The sequence below is a fragment of the Herpailurus yagouaroundi genome, unplaced genomic scaffold (assembly GCF_014898765.1).
Source record: "Herpailurus yagouaroundi ecotype Mexico unplaced genomic scaffold, PumYag 160, whole genome shotgun sequence".
In the NCBI taxonomy this organism is placed as follows: Eukaryota; Metazoa; Chordata; class Mammalia; order Carnivora; family Felidae; genus Herpailurus; species Herpailurus yagouaroundi.
Window position 1 is genome coordinate 25,567,557 of NW_024412401.1, and position 20,676 is coordinate 25,588,232.

At 39.9% G+C, this 20,676-nt stretch overlaps 1 protein-coding gene across 1 annotated transcript in view; it reads left to right on the plus strand.

The window, feature by feature from the left end:
• Positions 1–13,374: 13,374 nt before the first annotated feature.
• STX17 (syntaxin 17) overlaps positions 13,375–20,676 on the plus strand; it is a 65,635-nt gene continuing 58,333 nt past the window's right edge. Inside the window, exon 1 of the mRNA XM_040481816.1 lies at positions 13,375–13,435. The gene's annotated coding sequence lies outside the window, so the exon portion shown is untranslated. The remainder of the gene's footprint in view (positions 13,436–20,676) is intronic.

A 20,676-nucleotide genomic window follows, 5' to 3' on the forward strand; every position in this document is an offset into this window, starting at 1 on the left:
ATTATATAGAGGAACTCACAGTTAGCCAAGAAAGTTGGTGGAAACCTCTCCAGGCCTCAATTCTGTTCTTGAAATGCCTTCCCTCCCAGCTACACCTGTTGAGTGCTGACTGACATCTTCAGAGTCAATAATAATGGTAATAGTATCTCCATCACCCACAATAGCCACACCATTATAACAATGTACAATTATATATACCTATCATATATGCTTATTATATTATGTATTTATTATTATACACTACAATAACATCACTTTGCATTTGTATAGTGCTCTACAAAGTTTTAAACCATTCTCACAACCAAGCTTGCTTTGTGGTCTGAACAGGGATCGCAGTCCTTCCTCTACGATGTAGAAAACAAATCTTGTACATCTTTAGGAAGTGGTATGTGCCATTTCCTCCCGATTTCCACAATGGGACGTGGTCTCGTCCTCTCCTTCAAACCCTGGGGGAATTTGTTTTGTACGTTTCCTATGACACTTAATAGTAACTCCATACATTGTATATAGTGCATTACAGTTTACAAAACACTTTTTCATGCTAACATCCTGTTTCTTTTTCATTCTCACAACTCCGATTAAAGAAAAATAATTGGCTCCTTATCTTAAAGACCCTGTTGCGCTCTTCATGCTCTCTAAAAACGTGAAAAGTGCTCAGTAGTTCACCAGCCATCACCACCACCACGCTCACTTTACCATCCTCCAAGAACAGTGGAAACTAACATTTTTAGCTCCCTACTCTCTGCCAGGGGCTGGGATACTTTTTTTTATAGATAACACTGCTTCAATTTACCTCTTCTTTGCCTTTAGATTGTTAAATTTGATTCCCCTTCTCCCTGTCCCCCACCAAAACAAAACAAAACAAAAACAAAACGAACAAACAAAAAAAAACAGACAAAATCTAGAAATAAATATGTACTTTCCTTCTCTGTGGATACTTTGACTAATGAGGAAAAAGAAAAAGGATGGAGAAGCTGAGAAGGAACTGACACCCTCTCTGAAACTCGGCTGCAGTGACTGATTGAAGAACCAGTTTTGGCTGGAGTCCAGCAGAGTGGTATAACACACGGGGCAGATCAAGGATGTGTTGACAAGAGCTGCCAGTTAGAGGGATTTCTGACGAAGACCTCATCAGGTAGGGAAAGACTTCAGCGGAAGTGCTTGGGCGAGGATGCTCTTCATTCTTCACCTTGGCTCAGAGTGACAGTTTCAAGACAGAAGATGGCTGGGGAGGCGGCCACCAGCAATCTCCTCATCTGAGTACAGGGAAATCCCTGTACCAAGATGCAGCCTTATACAATTCCAGGGGACACTCTTTACACGGAATACAACGTGCACAGTGTCTGTAGAGTTGTGCAACATGGGGTCTTCCCCTTGGTGTCTGGCTCTTTCCTCCATTCTACTGAGTGCCATAGGGGATATCCATGTGGGAGACCCTTACGAGAATGGGAACTGTCAAGCTTTCATGACTCATTTGCTGATTTGGTACTTGGTGTTTTGATTTCAGTCTTATTTTATGGCTTCCTACAACTTCCTATTAAAGATGGGGGCAGGGCAGGGAGCATAATGGGATTCTCTAGACATGCTGAGTAGGAACATGAAGGCCAGCATCATGCCAATGTGTGATTTCTCCCATAGCATAACTCAGACTCCTCGTAACAAAGATTTCCCTGGAAAAAGGTCAATTTCACCCAGACTGTGTGGCCTCCATTCTTTTAGCTACGTTTTCCCGGGGGAGAGCATCAGCTTTTGAGAAAGTGATTTTGAAATTATTCTAATTCATATATGGGGCCTGGATACTATTTTCTACCCTTTTAGGTCTGTGGTTTTCAAAACTGACTGCACTTTAGAATTACCTACAGAACTTTAAGATGACTGGTTTCCACTTAGGAACAATTAAATTGGGATCTCTAAAGGTAGAGCCCAGGCAACTTTTTTTTTTTTTTAATGTTTATTTATTTTTGAGAGAGAAAGAGAGAGAACATGAGTTGGGTAGGGGCAGAGAGAGAGAGAGACACACACACACACACACAGAATCCAAAGCAGACTCCAGGCTCCAAGATGTCAGCAGCCAGCCAGATGAGGGGCTCGAACTCATGAGCAGAGAGATCATGACCTGAGCTGAAGCCAGAGGCTTAGCTGACTGAGCCACCCAGGCACCCCAACTGTATATTTTTAAAGGTCCCCAAGTGGCCTTGTTGTGCCATCAAGGAATCTGTGCATCAGGTGGTTTTCTGGTTATTTCTCTGATCTCACCCTAACAAACTTAGCTTCAGAAGGTATGCCCCACTGGAGAAGCTCTGGAGAAGAACCCAATGAGATTACAAAGGCGATGAGACATGCAACATCATCTAAATATTTATCCAGTGCTACATTCCAGGCCACCAGCTGTGAACACACAATAAATAACACAAGGCATCTGCCCTTGACAAGTTGTGCTCTAGTTGGAAAGACAGACATGTGAACAACTCTACAGCAGAGCAAAATTAAATTGAGGTACTGTAGAGCAGAGGCTGGAGAAATAGGGAAGTGTTTTGGGGGGAGAAGGGGATTTGAGATGGGTCTTCAGAGAGGGGTAAAATTTTGATCAATGGAAAGGAGGCAGAAAGCATTTCAAAGGGAGGAACAGCTTCAGCAAAGACATGGAAGCCAGAAAGTGGATGGGATATTAGGGAATTACAAGAACTCTGGTAGAACTTCAGAAAATGTGGGCTAGGAGGCTGGACATTTAAATTAAAACTTGGAGGGCCTCAGAGTCTCCCACAAGGAATTGGTAGGTGTTGTGTGAATTTCCATGTGTGTCTTAGTTGGAGGGGGCCACAGCACAGGTTTAATATTAAATAGTGCCATGACCAGATCGGAAACAAATAGGAACATGATCAACATGAACTTTGCTTTTTTAACACATTTATTTTTTGAGAGACAGAGAGGGAGTGGGGGAGGGGCAGAGAGAGAGGGAGACACAGAATCTGAAGCAGGCTCCAAGCTCTGAGCTGCCAGCACAGAGCCCATTGCGGGGCTGGAACTCATGAACCGTGAGATCATGACCTGAGCTGAAGTCCCTTAACTGACCGAGCCACCCAGGTGCCCCAACATGAACTTTGATAAATACATCTGAGGTAGTTACTCATCTTGGCTTTTGCAACCTTCTGTCTGCTTATCTGACCACACTACTTTGGAAACCTGAATATATATCTGTTGCATTATTTGTGCCTTTTACATTGTTCTTTCTGTTCAGAATGTTCTTTCAACCCTTCACTGATTATTCCTATGTATTGACCAAACTCTGAAGTAATCTTCTCTGTACTTCTTTCTATAGCACTTTTTAAGGATAGCTAATAACAGTGCTTGTCAATCGTATTGTATTTATTGACATGTCTGTCTTTCCCTCCAGACTGTGAGTCCCTAGAAGACAAGAATGGAATCTTTAGACCTTCAATCAGCAGGATGAGACATAGTAGCTGGTTTGTTGGCCATATAGACTGATTGAATGAATGGGAAAGCACTTACCAGATGTTGGAAAGATTTAAACTTAGCAATCATGTCCTTTAAGGTTTAAGTACAGGGACTCAGGAAATTTTTTCCATATTTAAACCCATTTCACTCAGGTTTTAAACATTTCTCTTCTGAAGTGCTCACTTATGCAAGCAAAATGAGTTGCTGAACCTATCAATTTATTTCCATGAAGGAAGCAATATTTCTTTCTTTGGTAATAATCTGCCAAAGAAATATTAAAGTTAATTTGTCTTTGGCTGGAGGAAATATAAATACCACTCAAAAGCCCCTGCAGTCCATGGAGGCCTACAGAAGGGGAAAAAAATCCCCTGCAGGCTGTGACAATGGGATTTGGGGGCTTGCTGGGCAGAGAAGAGGGAGGGTGGGGCTCTTTGTGAATTTTGTTGATTTCCAATTCCTTAAATGTATTTCACTAGTTGGAGGATTAAAAGGTTTACTGGTGAGAGTGTCAGTTGTCAAAGGATTGAAGATAGATTCTATAATCCTGTAAAAGAGAGCCCCGGCAGTTTCTCTATCAGGAATCTAGAAATATTTGGTATCTTGGAAATCATTCTGCCCTATTGTTAAATTCTCTTAGTTCTTCTATGACGATCCTGCTGCCCCTGGAAGAAATAGCAACTTTCATGAACCTAACGCATGTTGTTCTCATACTCTATTTGTGAGGCACTTTTTTCTCCCTGCAGTCTATCAGCTTTTGCCTCGTGAATTTCGATGCTGTGTTGTTTCATGCACACATTAAGGATTGTTATGTCTTTTTGGAAAATTAACCTCTTTATCATTACGTAGTGTGATCCTTTTTATCACTGTTAATTTTCCTTGCTGCAAAATCTGCTTTGTCTGAAATTAATATAGTTACTCCTGGTTTCTTTTCATTAGTGTTAGCATGGTACATCTTTCTCCATCCCTTTACTTTTAACCTTTCTGTGTCTTTATTTTAAGATGGGTTTTGTGTAGAAAACATATGGTGGGGGCTTGTTTTTTGTTCACTTTGACTATCACGTTGACAAAAAAAAAATGGTGTAGTCAGAGCATTAATATTCAAGTGGTTACTGATACAGTTGATTTGATATTTACCCATGTTTGTAACTATTTTCTATTTGTTGCTTTTGTTATTTCTCCCCTAACCCCTTCCTGCCTTCTCTAGTATATCAATAATATTTCTTTTTAAACTTCTTTTAGTGATTCATTTAGAGTTTATAATGTATATTCACAACTAATCTAAGTATACTTTCAAATAACACTATACCGCTGATGAGGTTTTGGGTGACGGTGGGAGTTCAGAGCTGACGGCCGAAAAAGAATTCTTGAATATGTCTTTGGTAGAAAAAGGTGATTTTATTAAAACATGGGGACAGGACTGGCGGAAGGAATAGCTGCACTGGTGGTGTGAAGAGTGACTGATTATATACTATGGAGTTGGGAGAGGTAAAAGCAAAAGGCAGACCTCCAGAAGGACTTTGGAATGCTAAAGAGGACTCTTAAGATACCTGAGGTCTTGCTATTGTCAAGCTAAGGTTGTTTTCCCTCTAGCAAAGCATTAACTTTAAGATGGTAGGGGGTTCCTGGAGAAATGTTATACTCTGTATTTGCCTCAAGTATTTGTCAATGGGCTGCAGGTTATAAGGAAATTTAATTTTACCTGCCATTTCCTTCTTGCCTTTGTTCCCCACATAACTATGGAAGGGAGGGTAATATTAAGGGTTCCAAGAAACGGAGTGTATAGGTGTCTGGAGATTAGGCTATTCATAAGATTGCCTTTTTCTTGTAATTTACTAAGGTATTTGTAAACTGATAGATGACTGTGATCTCTCTCAGTTAACCATTTGTTTTCTTTCCTTTCCTTCGTTCTTGGGCAGCCAGGAAAGCCTGGGGAATATCACACATATCCCACCTGGGAGGGGTGGGAGAGGGCAGTATGCTAGCCTGTACTTTGCCCTCAGCTTGCCTTGTGCTCCCTCATTACCATTTTATGAAGAGTGCAGGTACCTTCCAACAAGAGTATTCCCAATTCCTCCCTCCTGCCCCTTGAAATATTGCTACCATTGGTTTTACCCAATACATTGTTACTATTACTTTGAACTATTAGCTCATGAAGAATAAGAAAAGTCAAAGATTTATTTTAACTTAATTTATTCCTTCTCCTGGGCTCTTCTCTCTTTATGTATATCCAAATTTATGATCTATATCATTTTCCTTCTCCCTGGAGAACTTCTTTTAACATTTCTTGTGGAGCAGGTCTGCTAGAACTGAATTCCTTCTTTTTTTGGTGTGAGGAAGTATTTTTCCTTCACTTATAAAGGATAATTTAGCTGAATATCAAATTCTAGGTTTGTGTTTGTTTTTTTCCCCTTCCCACACTTTAGATATTTCACTCCACTCTTCTTACGTGTTTGGTTTTTGTTGAGAATTCTTTTTAAAATTTTTTTTTCAAAGTTTATTTATTTTTGGGGGAGAGAGAGACACAGCATGAACGGGGGAGGGGCAGAGAGAGAGGGAGACACAGAATCGGAAACAGGCTCCAGGCTCTGAGCCATCAGCCCAGAGCCTGACGCGGGGCTCGAACTCACGGACCGCGAGATCGTGACCTGGCTGAAGTCGGACGCTTAACCGACTGCGCCACCCAGGCGCCCCGGTTTTTGTTGAGAATTCTGATGTAACTTTTCCTTGGTCCTTGTGTGAACCAAACTAATGCCATCTTGCACAAATCCTCCATGATGCTTGTTTTGTTTTGATTTTTTTAATGTTCATTTATTTTTGAGAGAGAGAGAGAGAGAGAGAAAGAGCATGAGTGGGGGAGGGGCAGAGAGAGAGGAAGACACAGAATCCCAAGCAGGCTCCATGCTCTTAGCTGTCAGTACAGAGCCCGATACGGGACTCGAACCCACAAACCATGAGATCATGACCTGAGCCAAAGTCAGAAGAAGTTTTAAGGGAGGTGGAGTTGCTGAGATCCACCTGTCTTGTGGGCACTCAATACAGGCTTCTGTTCTAAGTCTCCTTAATAAAACATTTCTCATAAAGTTGGACTTGGTCTCTTTCTTCTGTTTTAGGCTCCTTCTGCCTTTGGAGGTCATTTTGCATACACCTCCCTTTCACAGAACAGTACTCTACAGGTTGGTGTTTTTTTTTCTGTCTGGTTTCTTTCAAGATTTTCTCATTATCCTTTTCTTTTTTTTTTTTTTTTTTTGGAATTGGATATACCTAGGTGTCAACTTTTTGGCATTTATTTTGCTTGGTTTTCTCTGAGCTTCCTTGAAATCTGTGGGTTAGTGTCTGTCACTAATTGTGGGAAAAGCCATTATTACTTCAAATATTTCTTCTGCTTTATTCTCTTTCTCCTTTCCTTGTGGCATTCCAATTACATATATGTTACATCTTTTCAAATTGACTCACAAATTTATTCTGTTCTTTTTTTTTTTCTTTCATTTTTTTTTTCTTTGCATTTCAGTTTGGGAGGTTTCTATTGATATATTTTCATACTCACTGATTCTTTCCTCGGGACCATGTCCAGTCTACTGACAAGCCCATCAAAGGCATTTGTCATCTACATTACAGTGTTTTTTATTCCTGGCATTTTCTTTTATTCTTTCCTAGAGTTTCCATCTCCCTGGTTACATTACCCATCTGTTCTTTCATGTTGTCAGCTTTTACCATTAAACCCCTTGCCATAATAATCATACTTACTTTAGGGGCAACCTGGGTGGCTCAGCCGGTTAAGCTGACAGCATGGAGCCTGCTTGGGTTTCTCTCTCTCTCTCTCTGCCCCTCCCCTGCTCATGCTTTTTCTTTCTCTCTCTAAAAATAAATAAATGAATACACTTTTAAAAATCATACTTATTTTAAATTCCCTATCTGATAATTACAAGATCTATGTCATATCTGAGTCTGGTTCTGATCCTTGCTTTATCTCTTCAGACTATGTCTCTCTCTTTTTGCCTATTAACAGGCTTTGTAATTTTTTGTTGAAAGCCAGACACAATGTATCAGGTAATAGGAACTGAGGTGAATAGGCAGTTAGTGTGAGGCTTTGTGTTAATCTGGCTAGGACTGAGCTCTGTTTAATGTCTGCTGTACCAGTAGGTATCAGAGGCTTCAATTTCTTCCAGTATTTTTGTTTTTCAGATTTTTCTAAAAACTTCTTATATAGAGAATGTACCTCGCAGTTCTTTCAACTATAGTCCACTGTTATTATATTGGAGTGTTAGGGTGGTGGTAAGGAGCACGGGGAAGGGAAACATCCTATAGTCCTATGATTAAGTTTCATCTTTTGGTGGGCTATGCCTTTCACAAGTGTTTCTTAACCCCTCCCCCACCCCTCCACCCCCTTAGGAGAGACTTGAAGGTTAAGACAAGTGGGGCTAGGTAACTTCTCATTCCTTCCCTCCCCTCCACCCCACCCCTCCCATAAATATGTCTCTAGCTAAGTCTTTTCCTGTGCAGAGTAGGGCTTTCTTATGTAGAAGGCTCTGGGTATATTTCAAAATGATTTATTTTCCTCTCTTCTGCCAGAAACATGATTTTTTTTTCTTGGCTCTCTCTTCCCCTTTAGAACTTGGTGAGGTTCATAGAGGTAAAACCCATGAAAGTATTGGTTTCCCCAAAGACTGCAGCCCCCAGGAGTTTCTCACTGTCACACAGTCCACATGTCACTACTAACATTTTGTTGAAGTTACCATTTAGATGTTCCTACCAGCTTCAAATGTTCCAAGGCTTCCGTCCCAGGTAAGCTGATGTTGCCTGTGATTCTCTGTACTTACCTGTCTCTCTCCAGATTTTGGCAGGCAAATGCCCTGCAACCTCAGTTCTCTGATGGGTCCAAGAAAAGTCACTGATGTTTATGTTTGTTCCACTTTGTTCTTATTTTAAGGATAGGAGTGATGACTTTCAAGTTCTTGACACAACTGGAAGCCCTCAGAACTCTGTAAAAGCAAACTTAAAGAGCATTGTCATTTATTTATTCAATTATTCACTTATAGGTACAAGGCATTGAACTAGGAACTATGGGTAGATACCATGGGTAGATATGGGTAGATAAGCAAACATGGATCCTCCCCTTGGGGAGCTTACATTCTTTAAAAAAAAAAAAAAAAAGATTGTTTTGGTGGCACCTGGGTGGCTCAGTCAGTTAAGTGCTCTGACTTTATCTCAGGTCATGATCTTTTTTTTTTTTTTTTTAACGTTTTATTTATTTTTGAGCCAGGGAGAGACAGAGCATGAACAGAGAGAGGGAGACACAGAATCTGAAACAGGCTCCAGGCTCTGAGCTGTCAGCACAGAGCCCAACGCGGGGCTCGAACCCATGGACCGCGAGATCATGACCTGAGCCAAAGTGAGCCACTTAACCAACTGAGCCACCCAGGCGCCCCTCTCAGGTCATGATCTTGCGGTCCGTGGGTTTGAGCCCTGCATTGGGCTCTGTGCTGACAGTTCAGAGCCTCAAGCCTGCTTTGGATTCTGTGTCTCCCTCTCTCTCTGCCCCTCCCCTGCTTGCATTGTGTCTCTCTCTCTTCCTCAAAAATAAATAAACATTTAAAAAATTTTAAAAATTAAAAAAAATTTTTAATTTGAATATTGTTGACAGAATGTTACATTACACAAAACACAATGCTATATTAGTTTCAGGTGTACAACATAGTGATTCAACATCTCTATAGATTATGCTTTGCTCACCACAGTGTAGTAACCATCTATTACCACACAACACTGTTATAATATCACTGACTATATTCCCTATGCTATCCTTCTTATCCCAGTGACCTACTCATTCCATAACTAGAAGCTATATCTCACATTTCTTTTCACCCATTTTGCCCATTCCTCCACCTTCCCCTTCCCTCTGGCAAATGTCAGTTTGTTCTCTCTTTGTAGGTCTGCTTTTGCTTTGTTCATTCATTTGTTTTGGACCTAGAGGGTATTATGCTAAGTGAAATAAATCAGACTAAGACAAATACCAAATGATTTCACTCAAATGTGGAATCAGGGAGCTTATGTCCTAACATGGAATGGTACAAGACAACTTCTCACCCCCTGTGCTTAAATGTGTTTTAGGTGTGTAGAGGCGTTAATTTCCCCAGCTCCCACTGCAGCTGGGCCAGTGGCAGAAGCTAAGAGCAACTTTCTTATTTTTGCTTTATAAATGCCATTTTCTATTTGTGCCACAATAAGGAAAAGGTTGAAAAGCATTGGAGGTGGTAACAAGACACATACTAAATTACTGTAATAAAAGGTAGACAGTGATGTGTCAAAAAAAAAAAAGGATCAGATTATAAGGTAGATATTTGGAGGCGGCAGGCATTAAATCTAAAAATTCTGGGGGCACCTAGGTGGCTCAGTCCAACTCTTGATTTTGGCTTAGGTCATGTGTGAGATCAAGCCCTGCATCAGGCTCTGTGCTGACAGTGCAGAGCCTACTTGGGATTCTGTCTCTCTCTCGCTTTCTCTCTGTCCCTCCTCTGTTCTTTCTCTCTCGTGCTCTTAAAATAAATAAACTTTTAAAAAAGTAGTCTTATAAAAAATAAATAAAAAAACATTCTAGAAATATTGAGAGGGGTCACATTTGGGATGAACATGGAAATATGAGTTGGATTTGGATGTGCAAAGAGGGAGGGGTGATTGGTGGAGAATACCTCCGGTGAAAGGCACAATGTAGGGCTGCAGAAAGGACTGGGATGAAGAATACTGAGGTGTTTAATTTGGTTAGAACACAGGATGTGTGAAGGGGAGTAATGAGAGACAGAAAGCAAGGTTGGGTCCATGCAGAATATGTGTCAATTTGCTTGTCTGTGTATCTACCGTGTGATATTAACTGACATTCATGATAATAATTAAGTAAGGTACCATAAAATTCAAGGTGCCTTGCAAATTGCTGAAGTTTAAATAACATTTAATATGATTCTAATGCTAAGTATGTTTACTGAGTTTTCATTGCAAATGTAAATTTGCATCTTTGGAGGATGAGTGAGTTGGATAGAGAGGGGTATGGCTATGAAGAATGAAAGTCAGTGAATAAAGCAAAAATTAGAGTCAAAATTACCCTTGAAAATTGTTTAAATTGCCCACAAGGTCCATTAAGCGTGGTTTTATGAATACTACCTTATGCAATAATTCTTGGGCACATCAAGTTTTGAGAATAATGAAGGTAATTTTAAAAGAACAAAAAGTGGGGTAGGGAAGTTTCTAGGCAGATGTCTGGGCATTTAAGATATTCTACATGTAAAATGATTATCAAATTTCTAAATGGTGAATAGTTGATGAGTGAATTCCAGAGTTACTGTTTGCCTGCAGAGTTTACTCCTTTTGGTTTGATACAAGGTCTCCATAACTATAATACACATTATAGACTAGCGAACAGACTGGTGATGGTGGGGGGGGGGAGGTGGGGGCAGGAGTGGCAGGTGACAGTAAAACAGAAAGTAAAGTCACCTGGAACGAGGGATTTGAAAGTGCTCCAAACTCTGTTTCTTTTTTGTACATCTAGACACTTTCACCTCCCTCCCTTCTCTATCTCTTTCATGGCTTTTTATTTTATTTTCAAAGGGATGAAGGGCTTTAACAAGGGTAGAGATTACTGTTGCTAATTCACCACTATCTCAGAGAGGTAATAGAAATAATATTAAGAAAGTATAGATTTCCTTGTTTACTAAGTAAGAGGTTTTGTTTGTTTTATATCAAGACTTGCTAGCTCTTTATTTTCATTTTTTATTATGGGATAACTTACATAAAGTACATAGATCTTAGGTGTACAGCTTGATGAATTTTCACATATGTAGTCACACCGTGTCAATATATAGAACATTTCCAGTACTTCAGAAAGCTACTTTATGCCCTCTCCCAGTTAATACCATCCCAAAGGTAACTACTATTATTTTATTTTTAACCTTTCTTTGTCTCAGTTCCAAATGACATTGGTATCATAAATGATATTGGAATGTAGAATGCACAAAGAAATAGAACGCATTCAAAACTGCAATAGATGTTTCAATAATTCATGGTTTGAGAAAAAAAAAACAAAAACAAAAACAAAAAAGCAAAAAAAACTTTTTTTTTTTTAACACCACGAACTAGGACATACCTATACTCATTTCTCCACAATTACAAATGCTATCTAAGAGCATCATGGCTTCCTCTGATTCACCAGTCTATAGAGTGAAAAACACAGCCACCAGGAGCTCTCCTGGTGGGAATCTTCTCCTTTCTAGAAACCAGTCAGACTGAGGCTAGAATCCTAGTCCCAAACCCAAATTCCTGGGAAAGGTATCTTACTGCTCCAGCTTGAGTCAGATGTCTGCTCCTAGAATAATTCACTATGGTCAGGGGCATGGGTTCAGGCTTGTACAAAATGGCTACCAGAGGCTCATAAGTGACAGCTTGTAGATCTGTGGGGGTGGGGTGGAGAGGCAGTTCCCAGAAAAGGACTGGGTTGGGAAGATAACCTCAGAAGTCTATATTGTTGCCCTAAATCTGATTCTCAGGTTCTCCATATACTTGCTCTATGATACTAAAAAAATGATTTCTTAGTTCATATCGTGATTATATATTACTTTCTTAGTCTTTTAAATGAACACAAAGAATTCCACACACTGTGTTTAAATTTTTAGAGATTATAAATCAAACTAACAAGCTGTTAGATTAAAAAGCTTTATCCTGCTACCTTGACACACCTATGTTCTAGCAAACATACATAAAATAACCCATAAGTTTCAAATACAGAATCCTTGAATCCCTGGTTGAGGTTGGTTTTCAGGACTTAGTTTTGAACGACGTTTACTTCAAATGATCTTGTTTAATTGACCCTTGCTGGAAAAACATTTTCCCATGGCATTGCTTAATACTTTAATATTTCTCCTTAGAATTAAAATTTTATAAGCCTTTCATTCCTAGAGTAAAGCAAACAAACATCAGAATTCATTATACCCACAAAGAATCTCTAAATTGCTTAGTTTTTTTTTTTTTTTTTTTTTTTTGTTTTAGTTTAGTTCAAGGCTTTCTCACTGGCCCCTAATCTTCCTTTGTCTACAAATTCTACCTCTACTCCCACTCCTCTGGAAGACGGTAAGACCTGAGTTTCCTGAGCTGTGGCTTGAACATCTTTATGTCTTTTAAGGAAATTATCAGCGGATACATTCTAAACAAGTCATCTGAACATTCACAAACACATAAAAGAGGCGGGGTCTGGAAGTCAGAGCATGTGACCCGGACAGGCTTCAAAGCCAGCCATCTGCGTGGTCATTGGTAGCAGCTGGTAACTGGAAGAGCTTGAGAGGGTAATTGGGAAACGAAGTTGGGCGTCCCAGCTCTGCCACTAACTGGCTGAACTGGAATTGAGTCACTCAAAACTCTTTAACCTCAGCGTCATATCTGTGAAATTGGGATAAGGATCGCCACCAGCTTTGGTGGGGGGAAGGGAATCACAACTTGTCTGAGCTTCAATTTCTGTGCCTGTTACAGTTTTTTTAAGACCGTGTCCTGTCCACCTCACAGGGGTTTTGGGGATGAGTGGGAGAAGGCACAACCTTTCGGAGGAGCTTCAGTTTCTACATGTGTAAAAAGCTTAGAACACGCGGCTAGCCCACCAAAATCCGTGTTAAAACAGGAAAATGGACGGGAAAACTTTGCAAAATGTAGAAGGCTATGCAGTATGAATTATCTCGTACTGATAACACAACAAAGAGACCTAAAAAAACGACTGTGAGTCTCTTTCGTTCCGGCTCCAATGTTACAACCCCCAACGTAAACCAAGACCACTCTTTTAAATCATTCCTGCGGCTGTGAGCAGCTAGAGACCTTGCCACGCCCCACTGGGCCCAAAAGGGCCGGGAGGGGGCGTGGCCCAGCCCAGCCCGCCCATCACGACGCCCCGCCCCGTCGCGCCCGCGCCTGCGCCGTGCACACCAACCGGCCTCGAGCGCCCCGGCGGGAGGTAAGGGGTTTGCGGGAGGCTGCTTCGGGGGCGTCAGGCCCTGGCCGGCTGGGCGCTGAACCCGCGCGCGCGCGAGAGGCGCTGGTTGGGAAGCCCGGCATCAGGCCCGGAGTGCGAGCGCTTTGGGGGTCCTCCTGGCTCCACGAAGTGGCGGTTTCGTTTTTGGAAGCTCTCTTCGAAGCGGGTGTTGGGAGGCGGCCGACAGGGCGAGCTTGGCGGCCTCCCGGGGTCGCGGGGTGGGAAAGTTTCCTGCGCCTGATCTGCCCGTGACGCAGCGTGGGCCCTAGGTCGTCCGGGTCGCAGGGTCGCCGGCGCCTTGGTCCCGAGACCGCTCGTGCATCCGTTCCCAGGTGGCGGCGTCTGGTGTTTGTGGCCCAGGGGTGCCGGGGGCGACACAGCGAGCGAGAGGCGACTCCAGGCTCGGGGGCAATGAGGGGAGGACTGGGGAGCCAGAAATCGGAGCCTCCTGTCAGCCACATCGGAAGGTGGTTTTCTGGAAGGTCCCGCATCTCACTCCCTCCTTTATAAATTCAGAATCAGAGGGCTTAGAGAAGAGACCATATGGGAGGACTTGGGGCCATGACTTTTCTTTCCCAAGTCAGTGCCCCGTCTCGGGGGGACGTGCCTGAGAACATTCGGGGCCACCAGTGGGAAGACCTGTGGGATCTCTAGGACGGTGTTCATCGCTTTTGGGGGGCGGAAGGTTGCCGGCAGTTTTGGAGTTTTTTTTGATAATTGGGGCTGTTTCACTTTTAAATAACCTCTTAAGTAATTTAGTGAACCTCCCAGTACTCTTTCCTCACGGGAAACCTGAGTGTTAAGGGTACGCAGGTAATAATAGTTGTAAGCACCCAAGGATCGGTTGCAGAGCACCTGGCACCCCCGCCTCCACAAGTATTAGGGCAGCTCTTGACTTATAAATGTCAGTTGGCCCATGTGAAACATCAGTTAATACATTTTTTAAGAAGTCTATTTATTTTGAAATAATTTTACAATTACAGAGGAGTTTCAAAAGAATAGAGTTTTCAGGGCGCCTGGGTGGCTCAGTCAGTTGAGCCTCAGGTCGTGGTCTCAGGGTTAGCGAGTTTGAGCCCTCGCATGGGGCTCTCTGCTGTTAGCACAGAGCCAGCTTAGGATCCTTTGTCCCTCTACCCCCACCCCACCTCTCTGCACCTACCCCGCTTGTGCTGTCTCAAAAAAAAATTTTTTTTAATAAAAAAAAAGTTCTTTACACCTTTTTTTAAAAAAATGTTAACACCTTATATATTATAGTACAGTAATCAAAATTTTAAAAGTTATCATTAGTACAATTCTATTAACCAAACTACCACTTTTTTTTTTTCAGATTTCATAATTTTTTTATACTAATGGACTTTGTTTCTGTTCTGGGATCCAGTATAAGATCCCACATTGCTTTTAATCGGAGTGGCTCATTAGTCTTCTTGTTTTTCCACATCTTGACACTTTTGAAAAATCCTGGTCAGTTATTTTGTAGAGTGTCCCTCAATTGGATTTTGTCTGATATATTCTTATGATTAGATTACAGCTGTGCATGTTTTGTTGATGCCGCGGAAGTGGATGTACCTTCTCAGTTCCTCATATGAGAGGTTCATGTTATGAGACACTGCTTTTGATATTATTGATCACTTGGTTAAGATGGTGACTGCTATGATTCTCTAACGTAAATTTACTACTTTTCCCTTGTAATGGGAGAGTTTCTAAACTATGCAGGTATCTTGTTTCTCCTCAGACTTTTCACTTGCTGACTTTACCATCCATTGATGGAAGTTGCCTTCATTGATTATTACTGTGATTATTTTAAAGCGTTTTTAAAAATATTTACTTATTTTTGAGAGAGAGAGAGACAGAGTATGAGCAGGGGAGGGGCAGAGAGAGAGGGAGACAGAATCGGAAGCAGGATCCAGGCTCTGAGCCATTAGCACAGAGCCCGACGTGGGGCTCAAACTCACAAACTGGGAGATCATGACCTGAGCTGAAGTCGGATGCTCAACCAACTGAGCTGCCCAGGCGCCCCTATTCTTTCTTTGACAGACATGTGTCTTTCATCTTCTACAAAATATTCTCTTCTTTGTTCAGTCCTAGTATACACATCAAGGATTTTCAGGATTTCTTACTCATACTCCTATAAAAAAACACATTTACTGATTAGCATACAGTATAGTTGTGTGTAGTTCTTTTTGTCTTCAGCCTTTTAGTATCCTCTTAAAATATATTTTTCCATGGGCAGCTGGGTAGCTCAGTTGGTTAAGCATCCGACACTTGATTTCTGCTCAGGTCATGATCTCATGGTTTGTGGGAGCGAGCACTGCGTAAGGCTCTGCACTGGCAGCACAGAGCCTGCTTGGGATTCTCTCTCTCTCTCTCTCTCTCTCTCTCTCTCTCTCTCTCTTTCTCTGTCTCAAATAAATAAATAAATAAAAACTTAAAAAAAATTGTTGTCCAGTTACCTAGATTATTTTCTTTTCCCACTTCTTTCAGTGTGGTTATGCTATTCGTTGGTAATAGTTTTGTTTTTTTATAGCATGTGTTCCATTTTGTGTTCCTCCACATTTTGTGTTCTTTTTTTAATTTTCAAAGTTTCATTCTTTGTAGTGTATAGTTCTGTGAACTTTGACAAATGCATGTAATTATATATCTACCACCACCTTCATGATACAGAACAATTCTATCACCCCAAATATTTCATTACATTTAAAAAAAAAAATGTTACAAGGAAATCAACTGTACAGAAGTTTAGGAGGTTAGGCATTTTTGTGTGTTTTGTCTCTTTTATAGGCATATTTTACACAGTTGTGATGTTAATGTAAATATATTTTTTATTTTTGTGGCTTAATTATATTGGAAATACATTCCAATTTTTTAAATGTATTTTTAGTGTTTATTTTATTGTTTGTTTATTTTTGAGAGAGAGAGAGAGCGAGCCATGTATGATCAAGGGAAGGGCAGAGAGGGAGACAGAGGATCTGAAGTGGGCTCCATGTTGACAGGAGAGAGCCTGATGTGGGGCTGAACCCACAGAACCGCAAGATCATGACCTGAGCCAAAGTCAGACACCCAATTAACTGAGCCACCCAAACATCCCGCGTGTTTACTTTTGAGAGAGAGAGAGCAAGCCGGGGAGGGGCAGGGAGGAGGGAGGTACCGAGGATGCCAAGTGGGCTCTGTGCTGACAGCAGAGAGCCAGATGTGGGACTTGAACTCATGAACTGTGAGATCATCAAGAAATGTTGAAATACACTTTTACCTATTATTCAATTATATTTTAAAACCACATTTTGGGGGGTACCTGGCTGGCTTAGTTGGTAGAGCCTGTGACTCTTGATCTCGGGGTTGTGAGTTTGAGCCCCACGTTGAGCGTAGAGATAAAATAAAAATAAAAAATAAATAAACCCACATTTTGTATATTGGATGAAGACTTTCCTTTAGCAGCTTACAAAGATTATTTGAGCTATTTTATGATTGGAGCCACTGCTGGACAACTTTCTGTTTTAATAACATCATGATTTATGCAATTATTTGAATGTTATACAGTAAAACCTTGGATTGCAAGTAACTTGGTCTGCGAGTGTTCTGCAAGATGAGCAAACATTTCTAACAAATGTTGACTTGATAAATGATTGGTGTTTTGCCATAGGAGTAGTACTTCTACATGGTGCTGAATGTCACATGATCACAACTGAGCCAATGTTTCTTGAAATTTGCTTTGATAGGAGTGCTTTGGACTCCAAGCATGTTTCTGGAATGCATTATGCTTGCAAACCAAGTTTATACTGTATTGTCATTTTAGTGTTATATAAGCATTTTATTATAATTTTATAAAAATGGAAATGGTGGCGAGAAGGAAAAAAAGACTGGCCAGAGGGAGACCAAGAGTTAGAAAAGTCTCTAGGGAGGTTCTTGGGGCAAAATGTCTTCCCTGATAGATGGCTTTAATGAGGCACCAGATTTTTCTTGGACACAGAAAGCTGAGGGTAGAATCATGCACAACTCTAACCTGGAAATATCACTTTTGGAACTGAAAAAAAAAAAATCATCATAGCATCGGGGAACAGTGCCAACAAGTCAAATATTTAATAACTAGGGTTGTTATGTACACCATAAGCTGGTTAGTGGAAGGGAAAGCAGAAACATTAGAGTTGTGTATCAAATGATACATAAATTTTAGAGGCAGGTGGAATATAAAAGAACATCTAGACAGAGGGAGCATCACTGCAATGCCAAAAGTAGAGGTTGGGTGATAATACTTAGATTGGGTTTATCTACTTATGAACATTGTATTTTTTTGTTCAAATAATAGGGAACTCTTGGAAGTTTTTGTTCAGAGGAGTAGCATGTTGCAGTTGGTGTTTGAGTTCTATTAATTGGTGGTAGTCTGAGGAAAGACCTGGAAGAGGGGAAAGAGTCTAAAGGCAGGCCAATTAAGACACTTGTAAGGTGCTATGCATATTGCATTGTTGGAGTGATGGAACTAGAAATGATGAAGAAGAGACATGTGAAAAAATATTTTATTCCATCAGCATATATTGAGTATCAGGTATGGTAAGAAAATAGGAATGGTGGTAGATGTAAAGATTTCTTCCTATAGTATATAATCTGCATGGTAGAGAAAAATACAAGCAATGTGATAAACTGGGAACATTGTGAGACAAATAATTGATAATTTATGAGTCTATTATATGTTAAATATAATAAGAAAAAGACATCCCCTGTAGTAAAATAGATACATAGCACTAGTAGGCAATTCATAAGAGTGCAAATGGCTAATAAATAAATCCTACCATTTTTGAATGTCTAAGGAGAACCATACCATGTATTGGTGGGAATATGGATAAATGGGCATTTTGATATGTTGCTAATGGGAATGTAAATAGGCACAACCTTTGGGACATGTGGTATCAAAACTTAAAAAAAATTTGTGCACATATACTATTTCTAGTTATTTTGAAGAACCATCATAGATGGTAGTAGGGATTTATGTGTAAGAAGGGTACTTAAGCTGTAGTGTAGTTTACAATAGTGGAAAATTGGAACAACCTAAATAGCCAGCAACAGATGATTAAATTATGGAGCATCTATGTAATGTAACACTATGCTTCTATAAAAGATGCATTATAGAAAAATAATAATTTACATGCAAAGATTTTTATTATTCAAAATAAATCTTTTTTTCTTTCATTCGTTTATCCACCCAGTAACAGTATACTTTATTATAATCATAGCTCCTCACCATTCATCTCCTTTGGGTTTATTATTAAAGTGTGCCTTTTAGTAGTTCTTTTTAAAAAAAAATTATTTTTTTATTTTGAGAGAGTGAGCGAGCGAGGAAGGGGCAATTTTTTTTTTTTTTAAATGTATGCTTCTTGGGGCTTATGTACATTTTCAGTTTGAGGTCTTGCATCTTAATTCTCAACATATTCTCTCTTTTTGTTTTCTTTCAGCATATTCGCTTTGAATAATATTTTCACCACTTTCTTTATTTTTCCTTTATGGGACTCCTATTTGTTACTGAGCTTCTCATTTTATCTTTTATGTTTTCCATCTCTTTATTCCTCTGACTGATATCTTCCAATCAATAATTCTCTCTTCAGCTACATAGTTTACTATTTAACCTAATTTTAGGTTTTTATTTTTCAAATTTGTACTTGGTTTTTCAGGTTAGCCTGATATGATCTCATAGTATTACCTAACTTGTAAAAATATTTTATTCCTTCCTTTGTATCTTTGAATATTTTTAACTGTACCTATTTTAATTTCCTTTAAAAAAATTTTTAATGTTTATTTTGAGAAAGAGAGCAAGAGAGCGGGGGCGGGACAGAAAGAGGGAGACAGAGTATCCAAAGCAGGCTTTGTGCAGTGAGTGCAGAGCCCGATGTGGGGTTCAAACTCTTGAACTGTGAGATCATGACCTGAGCTGAAATCAGGAGTGGGCTACTTAACTGACTGAGCCACCCAGATGCCCTTTAATTTCCTTTTTAGATTATTATGTCTAGTCCCGTAGCTATGAATTTTCCTGTTAGCTCTGTGGACTCTTTTGGCAATGAACTTATCCATATATCTCCAATTCCCACTTAACTACTGTAGCTGTTGAACTCTCTTTATTTTTGATGTGTGGAGATTTTCCTTTTTTTGCTTTCAAGCTTAGACATGAAAACCAAGTTACTAAGTCGATGAGATAGTCTATATAACCAACACTTCAGGATTTTCAACTGTGAAGGAAAGGAGAGAAACAACATTATTTATAGTTCTTAATGCTTCTGGAGTGATCTCTTTTTTTTTTTAATATCATAAAACAATGGACTGTCCTCTGAAATAACTAAAAAATACATTAATAATTATTCATAAAGATTCAGGGACTCCATAAAGTATATTTGGGAACCTCTGTCCATAATGGACCCTGGTTTAAGACACCTTAACCCATTGGGATTAACATAGCTTAAAATTTTTTTAAATATAGGAGAGGTTGTGGGCTAATGAGACGGCATGAAAGCAAGGTTGCACAACAGTGGTTCTCAAGTTTAGTTAAGCTGTGGAGTCCTTTACTGATGTAAAATCTAATAAGCTCAAATTTATGAAATATATATAAGTAAATTTTCTCCAGTTGAAGCAGCCATGGGATCCTGGAGCCTGCTCACTTGCCAGCCTCTGCCCTCACCTATCCTGGGGCCAAAAGTATACCCTTTGACATTCTGCAACACTGGTAGAAGACTACTGGTGAATTAGAAAGAACATTTGATAGTACTCTCAGGAATTCTTTCTTATTCCAACTCTGTTACTGGTTATTTGTATTGGTTGTAGACAATGCTCATCGTTGTCTACATTGTAAGAAAGGGAAGAGGCAGTTTAAAGGACTTCAATGAAAAAGAATTGCATATGATGTTATATTTAAAGTATGTAATTACATAGTTACATTATGATGTTAGAAATGGAGTTTGGGGGCCCCTGGGTGGCTCAGTTGGTTAAGGCTGACTCTTGATTTTGGCCCCACTCTCTCTCTTAGAATAAGTAAATAAACAAACATTTTTTTTAAAAAAAGAAATGAAGTTTGATACAAGCAGAAATGTTATGAATTTTTTTCTAATTTTGCCATTTGACATCTTTTTTTAAAAAGGTTAGTCTTGTGCAAGATATACTGGGAAATGAAAACTTGGCAGTAAATTCATAGCTTTTTTTTTTTAAAAAGGTATTTAAGCATATACATTCTTATATGGAAAAAACCAGAC